This window comes from Myxocyprinus asiaticus, chromosome 13 (assembly GCF_019703515.2).
Source record: "Myxocyprinus asiaticus isolate MX2 ecotype Aquarium Trade chromosome 13, UBuf_Myxa_2, whole genome shotgun sequence".
In the NCBI taxonomy this organism is placed as follows: domain Eukaryota; kingdom Metazoa; phylum Chordata; class Actinopteri; order Cypriniformes; family Catostomidae; genus Myxocyprinus; species Myxocyprinus asiaticus.
Window position 1 is genome coordinate 3,031,202 of NC_059356.1, and position 7,752 is coordinate 3,038,953.

A 7,752-nucleotide genomic window follows, 5' to 3' on the forward strand; every position below is an offset into this window, starting at 1 on the left:
TATCACTCAGAGACGCGGTGGACGGCTCGTAAAAGTCCCGCATTCTTTGACTATTTAATGGATAACTCAGTTTGCCGGTTTCACCCGTGATGGCAAAAATGCACAACAGTCCAATTGGGTTGGACCACAATACAGCAAAACAAATTCATGATAATTAATACCCTGAGTATTAATAATGAGAGGACATGGCGGTCCGTAAACTGAACAAGCAAAAAAACCTTGAAACACAAGAATAACACACTATAATATTCTATCTCTGCCCAGACGTAAACCTCTCACTTGAATCGCATGAGGACACAGGTAGAATGTGTTTTCCTCCATCCTTTAACTCCGACCCGGTTCCTTGAGGCTTGTGTGATAACAGGAGGCCGTTTCCTCACTCTGTTGGCGGGCACGGCTGTTGATTCTCGGCTGGCTGGTGGAGAATTTCAGAAATGTCAACTTGATTGAAGATGGAAGAGAAATCTTTAATCTCTTCACTTCTGCAGGCAAACGGATGAAGATGCTGATTGCTCAGCGGTTTCCTTCGGATCCATTAGAGTGTCCGGTTGAACACAGAGTAATCTCAACTCGTCCAGCGAGATGGAGATTGTATGGCCACAGTTTCAAGTCAGACGTTACTTCCTTGTGCTTGAGGTTGCACCTGAGAGCAGTGATGAGCTGCATCTACACACTGCAAACAAAGTTGCTGGAAGCAAATCCCAGAAGCATTTCAGAGGTATTTCAATTCCTGATGATGTCATGTTTGAGGGACGTTCTGTTGTGTGCCTCATCCAATAGGAGTTGAGATTTCGATCCTTTAGTGAGCAAGGCTTCATGAGATTTGTAGTCTGTTTTGGACTCCCTTTGTTTGATTTTGCCGCGATATTTATCAGTAAGATTTACGACTTTGTGTGTGGGGGCTGAGTTAGGTTTTACGACTGTGTAAGGCCTGCCTTTGTCTTCTATCTGAATACATGAGGCCCAACAGTGTCATCTGCAAACTTCAGGAGTTTGACAGAGGGGTCCTTCGCAGTGCAGTCATTCATGTACAGGGAGAAGAGCAGTGGAGAAAGAATGCATCCCTGAGGAGCACTAGTGCTAATAGTGAGGGTCCCAGATGTGAGTTTCCCCAGTCTCACTAGCTGCTGCTTATCTGTCAGAAAGCTGGTGATCCATCGACAGATTGGGGTGGGCACAGAGAGCAGGGGCAGTTTGGTTGAGAGAAGATCAGGCATGATGGTATTGAAGGCTGAAGTGAAGTCCACATATAGGATCCTTGCATAAATCCCAGGATGGTCGAGGTGTTGCAGGATATAATGGAGTCCCATATTGACAGCATCATCCACAGACCTGTTTGTTCGGTAAGCAAACTGAAGGGGGTCCAGCAGGGGTCCAGTGATGTCCTTCAGGTAGGCCAAAACCAGTCTCTCAAATGACTTCATGACCACAGACATGAGAGCGACAGGTCTGTAGTCATTAAGTCCTGTGATTTTGTTTTTTTTGGGGACCGGAATGATGGTGGAGTGTTTGAAGCAGGAGGGAACTTCACACTGCACCAGTGATCTATTGAAGATCTTTGTGAAGATGGGGGTCAGTTGGTCAGCGCAGACTTTCAGACAGGCAGATGAAACACCGTCTGGGCCTGAAGCTCTCCTAGTCTTTTGTTTCTGAAAGACTTGGCACACATCCTCCTCACAGATCATAAGTGCAGATTGAGTAGCAGGAGGGGGGAGGAGGGGGTTCCAGGAGGTGTTGGTGTGTGTGTGTGTATTGAAGATCAGAGCAGGGGAGGGGTGTTAGACTGGGCTTTTCAAACCTGCAGTAAAACACATTCAGCTTATAAGCCATTAGCTGACTCTCTACAGAGTGAGGGGGAGGTGTCTTGTAATTGGTGATGCTTTTCAGACCTTTCCACACAGATGCAGGATCATTGGCTGAAAACTGTTTTTTCAGCTTTTCAGAGTAGCTTCTTTTAGCCACACTCTTTCCTTAGTAAGTGTGTTCCTAGCCTGGTTGTACAATATTTTATCCCCACTTCTGTAAGCATCTTCTTTGGCATGACAAAGCTGTCTGAGTTTTCCTGTCAACCATGGTTATTCATTGTTGAATGATAAAAATGTCCTAGTTGGGATGCACTTATCCTCACAGAAACTGATATATGATGTCACAGTATCTGTGAGCTCGTCCAGGTCTGTGGCTGCTGCTTCAAAAACACTCCAATCAGTGCAGTCAAAGCAGGCTTGTAGTTCCAGCTCTACTTCATTAGTCCATCTCTTTACAGTCCTTATTACAGGCTTAGCTGATTTGAGTTTCTGCTTGTAGGTCGGGAGAAGATGAACCAGACAGTGATCAGAGATTCCTAAAGCTGCACGTGGGACATAGCGATATGCATTCTTTACAGTGGTGTAGCAGTGGTCCAGTATATTTCTGACTGTGGTGGTGCATGTGATGTGTTGTTTATATTTTGGCAGTTCACAGGTAAGGTTAGCTTTATTAAAATCTCCCAGAATAATGATAAGAGAGTCCAGGAGTTGTTGCTCCATGTCTGTGATGTGATCAGCCAGCTTTTGCAACACTGCATTCATGCATGCTTGTGGCGGGGTGTAAACACTCACTAGAATGAATGAGGAAAACATCTGTGGCGAGTAGAAAGGCTTACAGTTGATTAAGAGCACTTCTAAATTAAGAGAGCACATCTTCTTCAATGCTGTTACATCTGTACACCAACCTTTGTTGATGTAAATGCATGTTGCACCGCCTCTCATTTTCCCCAATGATTTATGTGTATATTTATGTGTATATATACAGTATATATATGTATGCCCTCATGTTCTCTGTGTCTTTGTCAGTTCTTACACTTGGATTGCTGTAGTTGTTTCAACCAATTTGGCCCGGTTGCTAGGGAGGGTAGAGTCACATGGGGTAACCTCTTCGTGGTCATGATTAGTGGTTCTCATGCTCAGTGGGGTACATGGTAAGATGTGCGTGGATCGCAGAGAGTAGCATGAGCCTCTACATGCTGGGAGTCTCCACGGTGTCATGCACAGCGAGCCACATGATAAGATGCGTGGATTGACTGTCTCAGGAGTGGAGGCAACTGAGACTTGTCCTCCGCAAACCGGATTGAGATGAGTAACCGTGCCACCACGAGGACCTACTAAGTAGTGGGAATTGGGCATTCCAAATTGGGGAGAAAAGGGGATAAAACATCCTGGTTACTTGCATAACCTCTGTTCCCTGATGGAGGGAACATGACATTGTGTCGATGTAGTGACACTAGGGGTCACTCTTGGGAGCTCGAGACACCTCTGGTCTTTGATAAAAGGCCAAAGAAAATTGGTGCCTGGTATTTGCATACCACTCCCCCGGACGTACGGGTATAAAAGGACCTGGTATGCAACCACTCATTCAGGTTTTATGCTGAGGAGCCGAGACAAGGTCCCGGCCATTTCAATGGGTAGTTCAGCATTGTGGCAGGAGGGACACAATGTCTCATTCCCTCCATCAGGAAATGGAGGTTACGCAAGTAACCAGGACGTTCCCTATCTGTCACTCACTCGATGTTGTGTCGATGTAGTGACACTAGTGGTCCCTATATGAAACGCCGCAACTGGCTGAACTGTGTTACGTGAACTGGCGGTGTGTGACGGGCAGACCACTGTGTGCCTCGTAGTAAGCACACCAGGCCAACACGTAACCTCCCCCAACACTGTTATGAGTGTCAAACGGCCCTTTGGGGACAAGTCGACTACCCAAGAGACGGGCTAGCCCTGTCATGGCCTCTTATCCCCTTTTTTTTCCTCTCCCCAAAAATAAGGAATTAACCAATTGGGGCCACCAGGTCTAGTCGGGGGGTGTCACTCCCAAGGGGAAGACACCATGGAGACCACACCCCGCCCAAAGGGGGTGGGGGTATTTTGAGTGGAAATACATCACATGGTCTTGCCGAGCTTTATTGGAAGTATGCCATGTGGAGAAGTCCATTGGTAGATCCTTCCCTGTGTGGGAGGAGTTTCTACAGCTTACCAACAGGGAAACGAATTAGCGGAAGATATACGTCGCATGTGGTTATCTATGGGGAACCAGCACATGCAGAGCACCTACCCCAGTACAGGGATTAGTTAGCACGTGTACTGAGCCGGCAGCGAGTTTCTCCGCAAGCTCGTCTGCCACAGGGCTCGGAGGAAATCAACCAGGGAACACAGTTTGTGAACACTACTGGGAGTTAACGGTGCATGTCTTCAGCTCAGGGGAAGTGAAAGGTGCTATGTGCAAGCGATACACCCGGCCGGCTGTCCCAGACTTACCTACTTGTGCGTGCCTCTACACGGGAAGAAACTGGTTCCTCCCGGAGATTGTAGAACCTTGCGTGTTGGGTGTTGCCCAGCCCGCTGCTCTGCAAATGTTTGTTAGAGAGGCACCGCTGGTCAAGGCCCAGGAGGCCGCTACACCCCTGGTAGAATGGGCTCGAAGCCCTAATGGGGGTGGCATATCCTGGGCGTGATATGCCATAGTTATGGTGTGAATGAGCCAGTGGGCGATCCTCTGCTTGGAGACAGAGCTTCCTTTCTGCTGTCCACCAAAGCAGACAAAGAGCTGCTCAGACACTCTAAAGCTCTGCGTGCGATCTAAATATATGCGTAAAGCATGCACTGGACACAGCAACATCAGAGCTGGGTCTGCCACCTCCTGGGGCAGTGTTCACCGCCTGGTCCCTAAAGGGGTTGTGGTAACCTTGGGCACATAGCCCGGTCGGGGTCTCAGGATCACGTGAGAGTAGCCCAGACCGAACTCCAGGCATGTTTCGCTGACAGAGAACGCTTGCAGTTCTCCTACCCTTTTGATGGAAGTGAGCGCAGTCAGGAGGGCAGTCTTCAAAGAGAGTGCCTTAAACTCAGCTGACTGCAAGGGCTCAAAGGGGGATCTCTGTAGACCCTGAAGAACTACAGAGAGGTCCCATGAGGGAACGAGGCACGGTCTGAAGGGATTCAGCCTCCTGGCACCTCTCAGGAACCTGATGATCAGGTCGTGCTTCCCTAAGGACTTACCGTCCACTGTATTGTGGTGTGCTGCTATAGCGGAAGGGGGACAGCCATCCTTCCAACCTCTTCTGCAGGAAGGAAAGCACCGATCCGACTGCGCATCTCTGGGGGTCTTTGCATCGGGAAGAACACCACTTAGCGAACAGATGGCACTTCAAGGCATAAAGGCGCCTCGTAGAAGGGGCCCTAGCCTGAATGATCATGTCTACCACCGCAGGTGGAGATTCCAGAGGTCTGGTCACGGGTACCAGATGGTGCCCCATCCCTGAGAAAGAAGGTCCTTCCTCAGGGGAATTTGCTGGGGGGGCCTGTTGCGAGGTGCGTGAGGTCCGAGAACCACATCTGGGTGGGCCAGTAAGGTGCTACCAGGATGACCTCGTCCTCCCTGACCTTGCACAGGGTCTGTGCAAGTAGGCTCACTGGGGGAAATTAATATTTGTGAAGTCCAGGGGGCCAGCTGTGTGCCAGCGCGTCTATACCTTGGTCAGGGCGTACCAGAGTGGATAGTGGGAGGATTCTTGGGAGGTGAACAGGTCTACCTGTGCCTGCCTGAATCGACTCCAAATCAGCTGGACCACCTGAGGCTGGAGTCTCCATTCTCCACTGAGTGTAACCTGCCACGACAGTGCATCCACTGCAGTGTTGAGGTCGCCCAGGATGTGAGTGGCTCGCAGCGACTTGAGGTGCTGCTGACTCCAGAGGAGGAGACGGCGGGCAAGTTGTGACATACAACGGGAGCGCAGACTGCCTTGATGGTTGACATATGCTGCCGTTTCCATGTTGTCTGTCCGAACTAACACATGCTTGCCCTGGAATAATGGCCGAAACCTCCTCAGGGCTAGCGGAATTGCCAGCAACTTGAGGCAGCAACTCGGGCCCATCCATAAGCCAGCGGCTGCATGCCCGTTGCATACAGCACACCAGCCCATTCTGGAGGTGTCTGTCATAACCACAACGCACCTGGAGACCTGCTCTAGGGGAACGCCTGCCTGTAGAAACGTGAGGTCGGTCCAAGGGCTGAAGAGTTGGTGACAGATCGGCGTGATGGCCACGCAATATGTCCCGCGGTGCCATGCCCATCTCGGGACTCGAGTCTGAAGCCAGTGCTGAAGCGGTCTCATATGCATCAACCCGAGCAGAGTGGCCACCGCTGAGGATGCCATATGCCCCAGGAGCCTCTGAAAGAGTTTCAGTGGAACCGCTGTTTTCTGTCTGAACGCCTTCAAACAGGTCAGCACCGACTGTGTGCGCTCGTTCGTGAGGTGTGCCATCAACGAGACAGAGTCCAACTCCAACCCGAGAAAAGAGATGCTCTGAACTGGGAGGAGCTTGCTCTTTTCCCAGTTGACCCGAAGCCCTAGTCGGCTGAGGTGCGAGAGCACCAGGTTCCTGTGTGCACACAACACATCCTGAGAGTGAGCTAGGGTTAGCCAATTGTCAAGATAGTTGAGGATGCGAATGCCCACTTCCCTTAACGGGGCAAAGGCTGCCTCTGTGACCTTCGTGAAGGCACGAGGGGACAAGGACAGGCTGAAAGGGAGGACCATGTACTGATACGCCCAACCCCCAATTTCAAACCGCAGGAAGGGTCTGTGTCGAGGTAGAATCGAGACGTGGATGTACGTGTCCTTCAGGTCTACCACCGTGAACCAACCTTGATGCCGGACACTCGCCAGAATGCATTTTTGCATCAGCATCTTGAACGGGAGTCTGTGTAAAGCCCGGTTCAGTACTCGCAGGTCCAAGATTGGCCGCAATCCACTGCCTTTTTTCAGTACAATGATGTAGGGGCTGTAAAACCCCTTCTCCAACTCGGCCGGAGGGACAGGCTCTATCGCTTCCTTCCGTAGGAGGGTAGCGATCTCCACGCACAAGGTAGCAGCGTTCTCACCCTTCACCGAGGTGAAGTGGATGCCGCTGAACCTGGGCAGATGCCTGGCGAACTGAATTCCAAAGGTGGCGCTCCTGGACCACCAAGTTGGACATCGCCCTCCATGCCGTGACCTTCTTCACCCGGAGAGCGAGGTCGGTTGCCGAGCGCAGCTCCTGCATCAAATCTGGGGTGGAACTACCCTCGTGCAGTTCCTTTAGTGCCTTGGCCTGGTGGACTTTCGGGAGAGCCATGGTGTGCAGGGCGGAGGCGGCTTGTCCAGTGGCACTGTAGGCTTTGGCCATCAGGGATGACGTAAACCTACAGGCCTTGGACAGGAGCTTTGGGCGCCTGCGCCAGGTGTCGGCACCATGGTGAGGGCGGGGGAGCTGAAAGATTGGGACCAGGCAGTAAAAGGTGCCTCCCACGACCTTGTCAGCTCCTCGTGCACTTCCGGGAAGAAAGGAACTGAGGCGGGGAGTGGCTGCTTTGAGCGGCGCCGTGAGCCCAGGAACCAATCATCGAGCCGCAAGGGTTCAGGGCGCTCGCGGCTGCCCGGGAAAGCATGTCAGTCATTTTTGCGTCAGCCTGTGACTGGGCAACTGTACCTGAGGGGGGAAGCCCAGCTGAGGCTTCCGTGTCTGACTGGACAAGCCCGCTCTCCGATGCTGCACTCGAGAGCTCATCAGCTTCACGGGCTCCAAACAAGAGGTCGAACTCGCCGTGAGACAAGCCGGCGGACTCATCCGGAAGACCGATTGGGGCAGACAAGCATGCTGGGGAATGGGAGGTCCGTGGGGGGATACCCGGCGGAGGTGGTCCCATTGGGGTCCCCAAATCGCCCCCAGTGCTAGCCGC